Genomic DNA, 17915 nt, shown 5'->3' on the forward strand with positions numbered 1-17915 from the left:
ATAAGCCATGAGTTCAACCTGCTTATGTGGTAGTAACCTTGACAATGAAAGAATACAGACCTGAACTTCTAACAGTTTTGATGTGGATAAATCTTCTAACAGCATGGCAAAGACGGTAGGAGCAGAGTAAGTTACCCAGTGTGTCTGACCCCCTAGCACTGTCTGGCAACTGCCGCTCCCATCCACAGGAATGCAGGAGCAGATTCCTGGCTGTCCTGGTTTTTTCCATGCGATCCTTCAACATACGCAAGGAGTCTTCAAAAAATTCATGGAAAAAGCATAGTAGGGAAACACTCCACATGGATCTCAAAAGTTTTGCAGCAAAATAAACTTATCCTTTAAATTCTATTTTCCATGCAGTTTTTGAAGTCCCCTCCTACATCTCTGGGCATACCAGCTGGACCACAAGCAGCCTCATCTTGCTGATTGGCTAACCAGATTCTTATTCCTGTGAATTTAGAATCTGATCTGAAGAAAGACTGCAGCAACCTGTCTCTCCTCCATGGATCTGCATCCTAACTAGGGACTCTGCCTTGTCACAGCCTGTCTGGCTTGGAGTCCAGGTGGCAATAGAAGTTAGTCTTTGGGGAGAAAGACGCATATGTGTAAAGAAGAGCAAGGGTGATTGTTCCAGATCCTTCCAGGGATCTGTCTGTGTACCGACCCTTCAGTTTATAAAGAGCACTACACATAAAGGCCTGTGTCCTGGCCTTTTGACCTATCCCTGAATTGCTTTATAGTGTTCTTAGAACAATTTGATGTGCTCCTTCATGATGTAGCAACAGTGTCTTAACTGGGAAGGAAAGAGGGATATCACAGAATCACTGGAAGAGTTTTTCAGTCAGTATCATTTGCCCTAAACAGAAGGGCAATCACAAAGTTAACACAATAAGTAGCCAGCATGGTGGTGCAGTGGTACAGTGGGTTAAGCCTGTGAAGCCAGCATCCCATATGGGCACTGGTTCAAGTCTCTGTTGCCCCGCTTCCAATCCAGATATCATTAGCCAAAGGACTAGGAAAGGGACAACCTAGGAAGAAAGAAAACTCTTCAATCGCTTCTCGGCCTTTTGGCTAAGATCAAGTGTAGTGAAAACTCTTGGAGGGACCTGTGTGGTGTTGCAGTGGGATGGCTGTAGCTCCTATCAGGGTGCCTGTGCATGTCCCTGCTGCTCTGCGTCCCACGCACCTTCCTGCTGGTGTGCCTGGGAAGGCAGTGGAAGATGGCCCAGCTGCTCCAACCCTGGCCGTTCATGGTGGAGACCCAGATGGAACTCCTGGCCTCTGGCTTCAGCCTGGCCTAGACCTGGCTTTTGTAGCCATTTGGGAAGTGAGCCCTAGGATGAAAATCTAGCATGAAAATCTCTCTCTCTCTCTCTCTCTTTTCCTTGTCTCTGTTGCACTGCCTTTCAAATATATAAATAAATAAGAACTTTTAGAGCATAACCACTACACTCTAGTCAGACAGCCTCTACAGAGGCCAGGCGGACAGCCCAGGCTTCCGCACTTGCTAGGTTCTTAATGACGTGCCCCAACCACCTGTCCCTTCGCCAGACGGAGCAGGGAACAATGACATCCATCCTCTCCAGATGGTAATGACACACACTCAGGCGCTTGGTGTTGGAGGAGCACATGGGGAGTCTCACTTGGCAGTGTGGCAGCACTCGTGTCCTCCCTCCTGGCTGGGGTGGTGTCAAAGAAGTTTAGTGGAGAGTTGGGGTGATCACAGGAAGCCAGCCTCTCTCCCGTGGTTACCCCCATCATGCTGAGATAATAAGAGACATACATTTGGTTTTTGTTTCTGGTTCATGGCACCAAGTTTCTCTTTCAGCCATTGGAAGGAACTTCCTAAAGTTCATAGAATATGTATATTATGAAAAACATGTACGTATATTTCAAAATTTTTTTTACAAAAAATTAACATCTTTTAGTTCCATTTTTATATGAATTTTTTTTTAAGATTTACTTATTTATTTTAAAGGCAGAGTTACAGAGAGGCAGAGGCAGAGAGGGAGAGAGAGAGGTGTCTATCTATCCACTGGTTCACTCCTCAAATGGCCACAACAGCCAGAGCTGTGCCAACCCAAAGCCAGGAGCCAGGAGCTTCTTCCAGGTCTCCCACACAGGTGCAGGGGCCCAAGGACTTCAGCTGTCTTCTGCTGTTTTCCCAGGCCACAGCAGAGAGCTGGATCAGAAGTGGAGCAGCTGGGACTTGAACTGGCACCCATATGGGATCCTGGCACTGCAGGAGGTGGCTTTACCCACTACGCCACAGCACCCCCACCACGTACCCTCTTTCCTGAGTTTATGCCAATGAGACAACTCTTGGAGGATGGAGGTTGGTTATCAAAGGATGAAGTCGGTCCCCAGTGACTAATAACTTAACTAACCAAAGCTGCTTAAAGGAACCTCCATGAGAAACAACAAGGTTCAAAGAACTTGGGGCTTGATGAGCACACTGCGGCCTTGAAAGAGTGCTGCTCCCAGAAAGAATACAGGAGCTCCATGGACCCTGCATGCCTGTGTCCATTTGGGTATTGGGTATTCTTCATAATAAACCGGTAGAAGTAAATGAACTCCTGCCCTGAGTTCTGGGAGCCATTCCAGCAAATGATCAAACCCCAGGAAGGGGTCATGGGAACTGTGGATTTGAAACCAGTCGATCAGAACTATAGGTCAAAACCTGGGGTTGAGACTGGCGTCTGAAGTGAGGGGACAATCTATGGGACCAAACCTTCACCCTTTGAGTCTACTGAACTCTGAGTGGTTACTGTCATAATCGAATTGTAGGGCACTCAGCTGGGGCCCAGAGAGTTGGAGAATTGGTCAGTGTGAGGGAAGCTGCCCACCCATTGGCGTCAGTGTCGTGCGAGTGTATTGGAAACATTGTTTTTGTCTTCCTTTTACTCTTTCACCTTCAGCACCACCCTCCATCGCCGTATGGAATCTGTTGGCGTCAGTTAAATCCACAGAGGGGTGGCCTAGTGGGCAGCCCTTCCCCACACGGGGCCCCCAGCCACCCACCTAGGCTGTCGGCAGAGGCCGAGTGAGGAACCTGTACTGCTCTTTCCACCTGGCAGGAACAAGGTGGTGCTTTGCTTTTCCTGTCGGAGCAGTGTTGAGAAAGCCAGCTAAAATAAGAGGTTAAATACAATCCAGAGTCCTAAATACCAGAAATATCCAGGTCATCGTCAACAATCACTCATCGAGGCAAGATCTCAAACTGAGTGCAAAAAGGTAGTTCATAGATGGCAGCACCAGCATGGGCATTCGGCCCAGTGGTTAGGAAAGCCGCAGCCCGTGTCAGAGGACCTGGGATCAGGACCTGGCTCTGCTGTTGACCCCAGCTTCCTGCTGCTGTGACCTGGGAGGCAGTGGATTCCTGCCACCCACAAGGGAGTCCTGGAGTGAGTTCCTGGCTCTCGGCTTCAGCCTGGCCCAGTCTCTGCTGTTGCAAGCTTTTGTGGAATGGATTGGTGGGTGGGAGCTATCTTTGTCTCTCATTTTTTTAAATGTCTCTTTGCTTCTCAAATTTTTTAAATGTCAACACCAAAATGAAAAAAAATCTGATGAAGATTTTACAGCAGCCAGTGTAAAATGTTTTAATAAGCAATTATTAACACATTTAAGGCAATTGAAAAAAAATATGAATTCCTGGCCAAAAATAGAAAGTCTCAGCAGAGACACAGTAGATATAAAATAGAATCAAGTAGGAAATTTAGAAATAAAAAAAAAACAAGGGTGGGCATTTGGTACAGTGGTTAAGACACTGCTTGGGATGCCCATATCTCGTATCAGAGCGGCTAGGTTCCAGTTCTGACTTTGTTCCTCTATCCAGCTTCCTGCTAATGCACACCAGGGAGGCAGCAAGTGGAATTCAGCAATGTTTTTCCTTTTGTGTCTCACTTATTTCACTTTGCATGTCTTCAGAGTTCATCCAATTTGTAGCATGCGTCAAAACTTCATTCCTTTTTTATGGCTGGATAATATTCCCAAACACCTTGTTTTGTTTTCCCATTAGTCTGTTGATGTACATTTGGGTTGTTTGTACCTTTTAATTGCAGTGTATAATGCTGCAATGTACATTATTTATCAAGTATTCATTTAGTCCCCGCTTTTGACTTGTTAGGGTCTGTATCTAAACTGGGTCATATAGTAATTGCATGTTTAACTTTTTGAGAAACTGGTTAACTGTTTTACATAGCAGCTGCACCATTTGATGTAACTACCGGCAAAGTAAGAGAATTCCAGTTTCTCTGCATCCTTGCCAACATCTGTTATTTTCTGTTTTATTTTTGTTGTTGTTATAGTGATTTTAGCAGGTTTAACAGAGTGTCTTGTTGTGGTTTTGTTTGCATTTCCCTAATGACTACTGATGCGGAATTAGTTGGTTGAATGTACAAATGAAAAAAGGGACTTAGTTTTTTATTTTTAAAAACTTTTAAAGTTATTTTACGAGAGAGAGAGAGAGAGAGAGAGAGAGCTCCCATCTGCTGGTTCACTCCTCAAGAGACGGAGATGTCTGGGGCTGGGCTGAGGCTGACGCTGGAGATAGGAAGCCAACCGCTCCAGCCAGCACCCTCTGCCTCCCAGGGAGAAGCTTGAAGCAGGAGCTGGCGTCAAGCATCAAATCTAGACATTCTGTGTCCCAACCAGTGACTTAACTGCCAGACCAAACACCTGCCCAAAGGGACTTACTATTTTGATAAATCTTATGATCAAAAGCGTATAAATCACTCTTCTTTTTTGCATTATACTAATGTATAAGAGCATTAATTACTTCTGAAACAGTAAATCATAGCTCAGCATTTGCCTTGATTACACACATGCCCTTTTGTAACAGACAATATACTCCAGATTGTGCCCTTGAACTTGAATGTTGTAACTGGTATGTGGTGGTTTTGCTTCTCTGTGTTTCCTGCCACACCCCAGGCTGTGCTCCCCCTTGGGAAATGAGCTATGCCACAACATGAAGCAGAGCTTTGTCACCGTCCAGTGAGGGGTTTCACTTGAACAGCACACAGCAGCCTGTGCCTGCAGCACTCTGTACAGACAGAGACAGGGCTGGTTTCAGGGTACTCAGGCCCTACAAACAACCTCCGAGAAAAGTGTGAACCCCTGTTTCATACCACCTCATACACAGAAACCAGAATGTAACACCATCTCTTGTAAAATGATTAACACTGTGAATTGTGATCCAACAGATTTAAAAAGCATCCCTAGCAAGCACCCGTGAGGCAATATAGTCAGCGGTCACATCTTAACGTCACGACAGAGTAATGTGAAAACTTTGTTTAAAGTACTCAGGAAAGCTTAAAATTTCCCCTTCCCGAATAAAAGAAGTGAAAATGGGCTGTCATTGGATCTCACCAGGCCAGCTGCAGCCTCAACCTTCTTTCACGCATTTGTGATGAGAGGAGGAGGTCAAGGGGAAGAAACCATTCCCCTCACCACCTCCACATAGGAAAAGCCCTAGGATTTTTATCTGAGTCGTTGGCCAGGGCCATAGGTCACACAAGATGAGACACTTATCCAGTCATTCCTCTGCTCAGAAATTGTGACTTATCTCGGATTCAGTGTACACGTGGGTCCAGCATTGTGATGATACGGGCATCCCGTATCGCAGTGCTGATGAGTCCTGGTGCTCAGCTTCCTGCTTATGCATCTGGGAAGGCAGCAGAGGTTGGCACAGTGCTTGAACCCTCCCTGTCATGTGGGGGACCAGGATGAGTTTCTGTCCTGGCTTTGGCCAGGCCCAGACACAGTTATTACAGCCACTTGGGGAGTGAGCCAAGGAATGAAAGATCTCTATCTCCCCTCCGTTACTCAAACTTTCAAAAGATAAATCTTTTTTTTTTGAAAAAGATAAATGGGCACAAACCTATAAACAGTTATACTGCTTGTATCATGGAATTGTTTACTTGTTTATAATTTTATTCTCAGAATTATTATTTATCCCCAATACTGATAGGTGACACTTTGGGGCACTTAGGACATAGCAGGTGTTCAATATTTATTTGTTGGGTTGTCGCTCCCCCTCTTCATGGAGGAACGATACTAAACCCTGCCTAGGCTTCATATCCGAGTCACGGCACCATTATGTCGCTCCCCCTCTTCGTGGAGGAACGACACAGGACCCTGCGCTGTTCTTTTGTCTGCTCGGCCCTCCCCAGGTTTGCTGCTGGTTCTTCTCAGGTTGGCTACCATCCCTTCCACCTCCGTGGAAGGGCGGTTCCCCCTGCCACATTCCCCACTTCCGCGGGGGAGCGGCACACCGCTGGCCGGCTCTCTCGGGGGCTGCACAGGTGTTCCTTCAAATAGATGTTCCTGGTGCATGTTGTCGCTCTCCTCCTTTATAGTCCTCTTCCACCAATCCCAACTCTGCTACCCACACACCGAGTACGCTGCTCTCCTCCAATCAGGAGCAGGATCAGCTCCTGCAGCTCAGTCAATCAAATTGGCGAGAGGCAGCTGCGTAGAAGTTGTTACTCCCTTCTCAGCGCCATATTGTGGGAGAGCAGATGCATAGAATAAGTCTTAATTCCAGTAACTTAGTCTAGTCCGAGTTGCTCCCAGTTGTTCCCCACATTGGGTGAGTAAACAAATAATTTCAAGAAAGAAAGCTGCCTTGATCCTCTCTCACCTTAGTGAAAGCTGTATGCAAGTTAAAGGATGTTTTCCCACCAATATCTAGGCTGTTAAAAATATATTATTAGCTGTGGCAAATAATTAACCTTCAGAATAGAAAACCAGGCAAAGCAAATTAGTTTTTCAATTATTCTGACTAATGTGACCAATCCACAAACAAAGGGAGCGCCCTTCAGTGTTAGCTGATGAAGCACCCTGGGTGTGCTTTCAGCTTAATGAAGAGGTGACGAGGCTGGCACCACACAGCAGAGGGCCTGCGTTTGACGCTTGCTTCCTGCTAACGTTCACCCTGCAGGGAGGCAGTGATTGCTGCAGTAATGGGGTTCCTGCCACCCTCGTGGGAGACCTGGATGGAGTTCCTGAGTTCCTGCCTCCGGCTCTTGGCTTAGCCCAGCCCAGCCCAGCCCAATCCCAGCCGTTTCAGGCATTTGGTGAGTAAACTAGAGGGTGGGAGATCTCTGTTTCTGCCTCTATGCCCTTCAAATTCAGTATAAATAAAAGCTTTCTAATGATTTTTTTTTTAGAAATTGACAAAGTACAGTCCAGAATTTTTGCCACACTGGTGTGAGGATACAACTACTTGTTAAGACTGTGAAATACTGAGATTTTAATGAATGAAGTTTTGGGTTGAGACCATAAAGTGTCACTCATCAAACCTGGATGGACGGAAGAAACAGTTAGGCTACCGTGGAGCTCCACCACGTTCTCAAATTTCAAAACGTTTAGGCAGAATTGTCAGAAGGAAGTCAAAGCATAGCCCAGTATGAGAGAACGGGCCCTGGATTTGAAGGTGTAGGCCTACTCAGTGCCACGGGCTAACTGCCCGCTGTGGGGGTTTATTCCCAGTTAGAAACCTGCCATATGTGACTAACCGATCAATACCCTCCACGCAGAGTACTGCCACCCAGGAGCAGTGTGTTAGCGTTCAGTGTCGTTCTCGCTCACTCCTCGCTCCTCTACTAAACCCAGCAGAACCAGGGTCCGTCCCTAGGAGCTGGGCCCTAGAATGAAGACCTCAAGCTTCGCTCACGCTCCCGCGGCCCGCATCCGCACCGGCGGAGTAGGCGGGGCCCCAGCCCCGGAGGCGGGGCCGCTAGGCTGGGGTGCGAGGTCCCGCTGGGCATTCGCTCACCTCGCCCCCTAGCGGCCCTGACACTCCCTCGACTGGCGGCCCCGCCTCCTTCCTGCCCCTGGCGGCCCCGCCCCCTCGAAGGCCACGCCTCTCCCCTTCCCCCAGTGCTCCATCTACTTCCCCCCACAACCCAGGCCCGAAGTTCCCCCCGTTCCGCCTTTTCTTCTGTTGGCTGCTCCCAGGGGGCCCGCCTCTCGCCTTCCCGGAGAGGCCCCCCCCAATCCTAATCGAGGCCCCGCCCCCGACGGCCCCGCCCCTCCACCCCTATTGGCCCCGCTTCCCGCCCGCCCCTGGAGGCCCCGCCCCCGGCGGCCCCGCCCCTCTTCCGCTTCCCGCCCGCCCCGCGTCTCCTCCTCCCTTGGCGGCCCCAGCTCCGCGCCGGCTCTCCCGGGGCCGGAAATCCCTGCTCTTCGGCTTCTGCCGGTGTCCCGGCTGCCCGCAGGCCCCGGCGGGCGCCCCTTCCTGTCGTTCGTCTGCGACGGCGGCGTCCTCGTGGCGTCAGCTTCCCGGGCCCGCCCTGCGCGTGTTTCCTCGGGTCCCGGCGGCAGCGCGAGGACTCCGGGCGCTGACCCGGCGTGTCCTCCAGGCAGGCGCCCACCCCCGACCCCCGGGGCAGAGTACATCGTCGCTGTGACGAAGTGCCGCAGCCCGCGGTTTCGATGTGACAGAAGCTTGTTCTCAGGGAGCGAGGAGTGGCCGGGCCGGCAGCGTGGCTCACCCACGGAGCTCTCCCGTGGCCCGGTTCCCCCGCGCCCGGCCTGGGCTCCCTCGTGGCCGCGGCGAGAGCGGCGGCGCCGCCCGGCTGCACTGGCGCCATCTGGTGGTGAAGAGGGGCAGAACAGCAGACATAGTAGGCCACGGGTGGATTTTAGTTGTGCAGGTGCACCTATGATTCACATTCACATTCCACGCTCGGTTGTAAAGGAAAACCGGGAGATGCAGTCTCAAGCCGGGGCCTCGTGTGCCCATCCAAAAACCTATTCGGTACTAAAAGGGGAGATCGGGGCCAACAACCATTCTGCTCAGCCCTACTTTGTTCCGCTCAGCTCCTTAAGGGAAGTTCATTAGCGTACACAGCCCGTGTTGCTTGCAATCAAAGTATATTATTTGTTGTCCGATTCTTCCAGCCCCACCCAGTTTAAATGACACCTCCCCAAAGAGGGCTTACCTAAAGTAGGTCCCTTGGCCACTTATCTCAGTACTTTGTCCCACTAGTACTTACCGCAGATAGTATTTATTTGTTTTATTTATTTATTTATTTTGCTATTCGTTTGACTATCTCCACTTCATCACCTAGTGATGCTGGATAAGCCAGAAACAGGCGCTTGGCCTGGAACGAAGAAAACCAGCCCAGGGATGAAGGGGGCACGCAGAGCGTTGGTAGAGTGAGAACGCAGGAGGCCGGGCAGGTCCGCAGGACCAGGGGAGCTGGTCCGTGCTGCGGCACAGTGACAGCCACCAGGCAGTGTCTGCGGCAGCTCCAAGAAAGAGCAGGATGGCTAGGAGCGAACAGATAGGGGCTGGGCCGAGGAGACCCCGCAGAGGCGGGCAGCGGAGAGGAGGCGTCAGGGAACAATCGTGGCCACGGGTGACAGACTGGGGGGCGTGTGTTGCGCCCCCTGCGTCAGGAAGCTCAGGGGCTTCCCTGTGGGCGGAGAGGCAGAGTCAGGGCAGTGTCTGCTTCTCAGATCCAGACTCGGAGTGGTTTCGGGCAGCGAGGAGGGAGATGGGCGGAAGAGCCCGACGCAGGGAGTTTGAGTTGGGGAGCGGCCACCGGGCACAGGTGCCGGTTCTCGTCTCTTCCCCTGGCAGGGACGGGGCTCCGTCGTCTGCGGCCAGGAGAGAAGCGGAGGGGGTGTTTGCGCTCCTTAGGAGAGAGGGCTTGGGGGACAAATAGAAGCCCGATGCTGCACGCCTGTCCTGGTTGCAAACTCTTTCCTGTTCGTAAGTCCTGCCTAACCTAGGCTCGGCCCCACCCACCTCCCCCGACACCAACAGACTGCAGGTTCCCGCAAGCTCCTGCACCCACCTGCGCAGGCGCTGGCTCTCTGTCCCCCGTGAGCGCGCCGGGGCGTGGAAAGCAGGGCCGAGCTGGGCCCGGGCCCTTGTGCGGACCCCCGACCTCTGCTCCAAGGCGCCACTCTCTCTGGTACAGCGTGACCACCTGCCATGGCTGTGCGGACCTTAATAGCGGGAGATTGACAGGAGACACCCGCAAACACGCAGCACGCATTTAACAAGGGCTGTTGGAGCATAGCAATGCTGAGGGACCAAGGACTGCCTTTCGCATTGTTCTCTCGCTGCGTGTTCTACAGGCTTCATCTTCCACCGGCCAGCGTCGGCGACATCAGAACACAGCAGAGTCTGCAGCAACACAGCGGCACCCGTGGCCGCAACCCTGCACCCAGAGCCCCTCCTCGGGCGGAACCCCGCGACGCAGGCGCACTGCCTCCGCCTAGAGACCGCCTCCCGCGGGGCGGGGCCCAGCTCGGCCCGCCCCGCCCCCGGTGACGTCACTGGGCCTTAGCCTTTAGTATGCTCTCGGCGCTGCCGACGCTCGCCGGGCGCGGTGGCGCGCGCCTGTAGTCCCAGCTACTCGGGAGGCTGAGGCCGGAGGATCGCTTGAGTCCAGGAGTTCTGGGCTGTCGTGCGCTATGCCGATCGGGTGTCCGCACTAAGTTCGGCATCAATATGGTGACCTCCCGGGAGCGGGGGACCACCAGGTTGCCTAAGGAGGGGTGAACCGGCCCAGGTCGGAAACGGAGCAGGTCAAAACTCCCGTGCTGATCAGTAGTGGGATCGCGCCTGTGAATAGCCACTGCACTCCAGCCTGGGCAACATAGCGAGACCCTGTCTCTTTTGCTCCCTCTCCATCTAAAATTTTAGACTGTTGAGGGAGAAATAATCCATATTAGTAGGATAAAATTAAGAAAAATTTGTTAGGGGGATTCATCCCCTGTTCAACAATTTAATAACGCGTGAACCAAAAATGGACGAGATGTTACTGCACCCTGTTACGGGCTGCCTCTTCCAGTTTTTCCATGTTTGTCTCTAGTTTTACTTCTCTTTAGGGCTAAAAATCAACGGTTTGAGCCAAGATGCCCAAAGGCTTGGCGCCTCCTCACCACTGACCCCTACTGGAGCGGCGCGAAATCGTCTCTGAGAGAAGCTGTTATCACCCGCGGAACCGCCAGGGGTCGCTCGTTAACACACCAGAGGGCTAAAATGGCCTCCGCCCAGCGGAGCCCAAGGAGCGTTCCCTTTAAGAATTCGTGAATGCGGTCGGCAGAGGCCTGGCTGCGGCTCTCATTTTCCCGGCAGTTTCCAGGCGCGGCCCTTCCTCCCGCCGCAGAAGCCCTGTCCCTTCTGGGTGTTAGGGACGGACAACTGGCTGAGCCACAGGCTTACGTTCTCCCGCTTACAAGGCGAGAGCCTTGTAGGCGGGAAAAATCGCGGGCCAGGAGCGTCGGCGTGGCCCAGTGCGCTGCCCCGTGCCGCCACCTCATTACGTGACCCGCAGGCCACCGAGAGCGAAGGGCCTGAGGAGGGGGAAATTCGGGGCTCTGGGCGGGCCCGCTGCGGGCCTGGCTCCTGCACTCCCAGTTCGTGGGCCCCAGTTCCCCAGCCTGGAGCAGGTCGGAAGTGTGCGAGGAGACTTGGGCTTTGGAAAGTGCTGGGTGCCTGTGGCCAGGCCTTGCGTGCAGCCTGTGGGTGCCTGTGGCCGGGCCTTGCATTCAGCCCGTGGGTGGCCTGTGGCCAGGCCTTGCGTGCAGCTCATGTGTCAGGGGGTCCGTGTGTGCCTGCAGTTGAACATCCGTGCACGTCTGACGACGCCAAGCGTCAAACACAGACTCTGTTTCCTCCCCCGGGAAGTGAGGACAAGAGGGGACAAAGTGGAGAACAGTTCTCCTAACGCCAATTATTAGGTTTGCAGCCGCTGCCTTTCCCGAGGTGGCTCGGTCCACTCTCTGGGCTCTGCTCCCCCGTGGACTAGGTCTGACTGCATCAAGTTCTTGAGGACAACGTCTTCAGAATGTAAAATGTATCTCCAACGAATTTTTACGAAGTGGAAATAGTGGAGATATGATTCTTAAAAAAAAATAAAAAGCTTTACTCTTTCTCCACTTTAGAAATGGGGGAAAAATAATTTTGACACATTTTGTTTGTTTTTCAAGAAGTGGGCCCCTGCCTGGGGCCCCGAGTGACTTAGCTTTGTGCAGAAGCACTGCCTGTGAGTTAGCCCCGGAGTCCTAGCAGCCAGAACCCTGTTTGTGGAGCTGCTGGAGGACTGGAATTCTAGCATCTGGAAACACATGACCTTGCAAGGTGAAAGGGACTTTCCACACGAGATTCCACTGGGGGTCTTGTGGGTAGATGATCCCGCCGCACAGTGTAGTTCTAAGGGGGAACTGGTCGAGGTACGTGGACGACCCTTGGAAGCTGGAAAGGGCAAGGAAAGCCATTCTCCCCTAGAACTGCAGGAGGCATGCACCTGCTGACCCACTGGTACTTCTGAGATAGCAGATTGAGGGGCAGGCACTGTGGCAGCGCAGGGGAAGCCACGCTTGGGACACCCGCATCCCAGTCCGAGTCCTGGAGCCTCTGCTTGTAGTCCAGCTCCCTGCTAACGCGCCTAGGAGGCAGCAGAGGATGATTCAACTGATTGGGCCCCTGCCACCTGAGTGGGAGACCCCATGGCGTTCTGGACTCCTGGCTTCAGCCTGGCCCAGCCTTGGCTTTTGCAAACATGTAGGGAGTGAACCATCAGATGGAAGATCTCTCTCTCTCTCTCTCTCTCTCTCAAGTAGATGAAAGCAAACTTTAAAGAAAAGCAAGAGAGAAGATAATACATTTGTGTCATCTAAGCGTCTAGCTTTGTGGAGGCTTGTTAGAGCAGAAGCAGGAAAGTGATCCTTGGGAGGGGGGAGTCAAGTCAGCATTGCGTGCACTACCTCTGTGAAGGCTTTGCTGTTGGACACAGGTTCACACTGACACTTTTTCCAAGCACATGGGCATGTGTGCATTTTGACCGTATCTTTATTTTAAGCTCTTGCTTGTATCTGTGGCAGAGTGTTTTGGACGTCTGCTTTGGAATGCTATAGCTTGGATACGCTGTGGCTCAGATATTGGAAACTCCATGTTTTGAGTGTGTTCCCCTAAAGGTCTGTGTGCTAGCAGCACAGTCCCCAGTGCTGAGGTGGCCTTATGGGGTCACCGTGGGTGCTGGTCTGGAGGGGCCTGATGTAGTTCTGGGCGATCCAGTAGTTGCTATGAGAGCAAGCCTGGCCTCCTGCTCCCCTTGCTCCCTGTCTCACCAGGTCGCTGCTCTCTCCCTCTCACCACGATGCTGTCTGCCATGCTGTGACGCAGCCAGAGGCCCTCACCAAAGGCCAAACCAGTCTTGGACATTCAGCTGCCAAAATGGTCTGCTAACCACGCCCCTTTTCTTTATCTGTTACCCAGCCTCATGGACTTTGTTATAACAATAAGAAATAGACTAAAACATTCACCAACTCTGAATTTTTGTGTATTTAGACCTATTATTTTGGCTCTTTCTTGGTTTTGGTGTTTTGCTTTGCAAGGTCTCACTCATGCCAAGGAGATATAAACATTCACATGAGTGTTTATGACTCATTTATTTTTTTAAGTACACACTTCACTGACTTAAAGGTCTTTTACCCTCAAAGCTTTCTTTTTACTGTTAGAATTGCTAAAAAGAAAAGGTTTAGACAAATTCATCAGAGTTTATTTGAGCAAAGAACAATTCAGGAATTAGGCAGCAGAGATCCTGAGAGCCCTGGATTATGGGAAGAGAGTATTTTTGATAGAAAAGAGACTTGGAGATACATGGGCATGGGCTGGATGGCTTGGCAGCCTGTGATTGGCTGAGATTCAGCTATTGGTTACAGTGGCATAGTGGGTCAAGCTGCAAATATGGACGCTGGCTGCTGCACTTCTAATCCAGCTCCCTGCTAATGCGCCTGGGTAAGCAGCGAAGAACGGTCCAAGTGCTTGGGTCTCTGCACCCACGTGGGAGACCTGCAAGAAGCTCCTGGCTTCTGCCTTCCACCTGGCCCAGCCCTAGCCTTTGCTGCCATTCAGGGAGTGAACCAGTGGATGGAAGACTTCTCTCTCTGCCTCTGCCTCTCCCTCCTTTCAAATACAATAAATAAATCTTTAAAAAAATAGTTTCATTTTGTTTGCATAAATTAGGTTGCCGTTGGATAGCAAGGACTCATGTTACATGGATTGCCTTAAGCTGAATTTAATTTAATAGAATCCTTCCTTTGCTTAGTGTGTTTTGCTTCAATCTGCCTATTTGCAGTGTTTGTTGTGTATAACACATTGCTTCAAAATTTAGTAGTTTGAAATCACAGCCATCTTATTCTGTTTAGTGATTTTGTCCAAGCTCAGCTGGAGGATTCTGCCCCAGGTGCTGTTGGCTGTGGTACTCAGCTGGCGGCTGGCTGGTCTCATCCCGAGGCCCAGCGGCCTGGCCGTGAAGCGGGCGCAGAGGCTCTCCACATCTCCATGTAGTCTCAAGGCTTCTCAGCAGCAGGTTATTATACTCGCTGCTTAGGGACTGAGGCCTAACAGATGAAGTTGGAAGCTGCCAGTCTTCTCTCTCTTTTTTAAAGATTTATTTATTCGAAAGTCAGAGTTACACAGAGAGAGGAGAGGCAGAAAGAGAGAGGTCTTCCATCTGCTGTTTCACTCCCCAGATGGCCACAATGGCCAGGGCTGGGCCACGTTGAAGCCAGGAGCCAAGAATTTCATCTGGGTCTCCCATATGTGGGGCCATCTTCCGCTGTTTTCCCCAGGGGCATTAGCAGAGAGCTGGATAGGAAGTGGAGCAGCCAGGTCTCCAATCGGTGCCCATATGGTATCACAGGTGGTGGCTTTAGCTGCTGTGCCACAATGCTGGTGGCACTGCCAGTCCTCTTAAAGGTGATAGGCCGGGCCGGTGCTGTGGCTCACTAGGCTAATCCTCCGCCTTGCGGCGCTGGCACCCCGGGTTCTAGTCCCAGTCGGGGCGCCAGATTCTGTCCCGGTTGCCCCTCTTCCAGGCCAGCTCTCTGCTGTGGCCAGGGAGTGCAGTGGAGGATGGCCCAAGTCCTTGGGCTCTGCACCCGCATGGGAGACCAGGAGAAGCACCTGGCTCCTGCCTTCGGATCAGCGCGGTGCGCCGGCTGCAGCGGCGGCCATTGGAGGATGAACCAACGGCAAAAGGAAGACCTTTCTCTCTGTCTCTCTCTCTCTCTCTCACTGTCCACTCTGCCTGTCAAAAAATAAATAAATAAATAAAAAGGTGATAGGCCAGCATCATCTCTGGCACCCTAATAGTCAAGGCAGTCACAGGCCAGCCCATATTCAAAGGTGGAGGGGAACAGATCCTATTGCGGGAGTATTAAAAAAAGTTGTGGCCATTTTCAATCCCTATTACCTCTATCTCTTCACTTTTTTTTTTGTTATTGTTAGTTTTATTTTTTAACACTGTGAATTGTGTCCTACATACCTAAGACATGAATGTGATATAAGGTTAACAAGTGTATAAAATGAACGACTCACATATAACTGATGTCTGGACAGTTTAGCTGCATCTGAGAAACGCACACTCAGATGCTCCTCGCTCTTAAGGCAGAACCACTGTACTGCCCTGATAGCCTCGATGGTCCCTGTGGTTTCTTGCACCTATAGAAGTGGTCCAGGCGGATGATCATGCCAGGTAGTGACGCTGTATGGAGGACTCAGTATTGATCTCGGTTACCGGCAGCAGCGGCCTTAGCCAGGCTGGCCTTCGGGGCTGGAAGTCTGTGTTACCCAGATCTTACATAACTTCTGTCCTTGCCACTGTGGCCTCTTTCAGGACGGGGAAGGGGTGCTGGGGAAGGAGGCTGAGTGACACCCACAGAAGGGTCCAGTCATGGTACGCACTTGGATATTAAAACGCCTTTCTGTTGAGGTCATCTTTGAGGATCATCCACGTGGGACACAGTATTGTAGTGTTCATTCACTCACAGAGTTTGGTCCACACGATGCCTCCTTGTCACCAATTTTTCAATCATGTTCAAGTTCTTGACCAGGCAGGCAAACCGGTAGAAACCATCACAGCCCAGGAATCAGTTTATAATTGTGTGTCTGCTCATTTTCCCTTCTGAGCACAATGAATGACCAGGTGAACCGCTCAGGGGTCTTCCCACTGAGCTGATTTCCTGGGCCGCTGTCTTTAGGGATGGCCCAGGAAGGAGCGAGGGTGTTGCAGCTGTCAGGTTGTCCACTGTCAGGGGGTGCCAGCAGGTCACACTGAACCGTCTGGACACCGGCCCTGGTCTTCCCGTCCCGGCAGCGATCACAGGGAACTCTCCACGAGGGCGTGAATACACACTGGGAGAGACCAGTTGGCAGGAGGCAGGACTACGGCATTTGAGCCATGCCAAGTAACTTTCCAATGCCTTGGACCCCGCTCCAACGTTATCTTGTATATGCCGCTTGGATTGTCACCGTGCACCCCCTCAACTTTACTGCCTGGTGGGCCACATACCATCCAGGTCCTTATGAGCAGTAACTTGGAGGCCCCTGGTGAGGTGTTCAGTTTCGGGTAGGGCTAAGTTGTAGGCTGAAACTGTTTCTCAAAAGGAGAGTAGGTCTCTGAGCAGGACTCTGCTTCGAAAGGCTGCAGACCTGCACTGCAACTCACGCACACGGCCTGCCCCGGGCTTCAGATGACGGGCATGCTGCGAGCATGACTGACTCTGCCGCCTGACATGGGCAGTGGCACCGCAGCTTGCACGGTAGGCTGGAGCATTGCTGCGCCTTCTGTCTGGGCCCCGCTCCAAACTAGCTAGCAGCTTTTCACATCACTGGGGGAATGGGCTGCAGAAACACACCCAAATGAGGCATGTGTTTGTTGTCTCCAAAATACCAGTCCGGGGCCCAGGGCACTGTGGCGTAGCAGGTAAAGCCACTGCCTGTAGTGCTGGCATATGGGTTGCTGGTTCGAGTCCTGGCTGCTCCATTTCCGATCTAGCCCTCTGCTGGAGAGTTCAGATCTTCCAGCCACTGGCCTGGGAAAGCAGTAGAAGATGGGCCAAGTCCTTGGGTCCCTGCACCTGCTTGGGAGACCTGGAACAACCTCATGGCTCCTGGTTTTGGATCAGACCAGCTCTAGCCGTTGCAGCCATTTGGGGAGTGAACCAGTGGATGAAAGACCTTTCTCTCTCTCTCTCTCTCTCTCTCTCTCTCTGCCTCTGTAACTCTCTCTGCCTTCCAAATAAATAAATATATCCAGAAAAAAAAAAAAACGCCATGGCATACCTCTTTCTTGACTGTGGAAGAGCCCAATGCAGTAACTTAGCCTCACCTGAGGAGGGCTATGTTGACACGCCCCACACCCATGGATCCCTAGAAAAATCTCACTGAGGTCGAAGAGCTGTGAAGTTTATTCTGATTCATTTTCCCATTCTTTGACACATGCAAATGCCTTACTGATAAGTCTAGAGAAGCCGCCACCTCTCATTCTCCACGTCCAATCAGCATAATGTCATCAATGTGACCTGCGTGACCCCTTGTGGAACAGGAAGACAGTCAAACTGAATTCTGACGTAGGGCTGGAGAGGTGCTGCGCCTCTGAGTTGGGACAGTGCAGGTGTGTTGTTGGCCTTACCAGCCGACAAGCAGGTTGCTACTCGTGAGTCTAACAGGTGGGGGAGGGACAGGCACTTGCCAGAACCGGAACTGCATCACCAGGAGATGTGTCTGTTTCCATCACATCTGTCGTAGCTGCAGTTCGCTGCCCTTCTCCAAGATCTGTTTGGCTTCTGCGCAGCTGCACGGGCAGGTTCCACAGGGATGTGGTGACAGCCACCCCCTTTGCATCTTTCAAGTCCTTCACGGTGGCATCGCTCTCTCATTCCTTCAGGAACGTGCTGTTGCCCGGGGTTGACTAGTTCAACAGAAAGAAGCCGTCCTAGTGGCTTTCCTTTGGTCTTTCCCAGCAACACAGCGCTCACTCCACAGGTCAGGGAGCCAGTGTGGGCGTTCTGTCTGTCAGTGACTATGTCTATACCGATTGTGCATTCTGAAACTGCAGAAATAGCCACAGGATGGGTTCTGGGGCGCTGTGAGCCCCCTGTGAGAC

The 17915-nt window shown here is 51.8% G+C and overlaps 1 non-coding gene across 1 annotated transcript; it reads left to right on the plus strand.

Moving 5' to 3' along the window:
- Nucleotides 1-10336: 10336 nt before the first annotated feature.
- LOC149122986 (signal recognition particle RNA) lies at nucleotides 10337-10636 on the plus strand. The gene has a single exon (XR_016218771.1).
- Nucleotides 10637-17915: the final 7279 nt, after the last annotated feature.

This window comes from Oryctolagus cuniculus, chromosome 12, assembly GCF_051225735.1.
Source record: "Oryctolagus cuniculus isolate XC-2025 breed Fujian yellow rabbit chromosome 12, ASM5122573v1, whole genome shotgun sequence".
Classification (NCBI taxonomy): Eukaryota; Metazoa; Chordata; class Mammalia; order Lagomorpha; family Leporidae; genus Oryctolagus; species Oryctolagus cuniculus.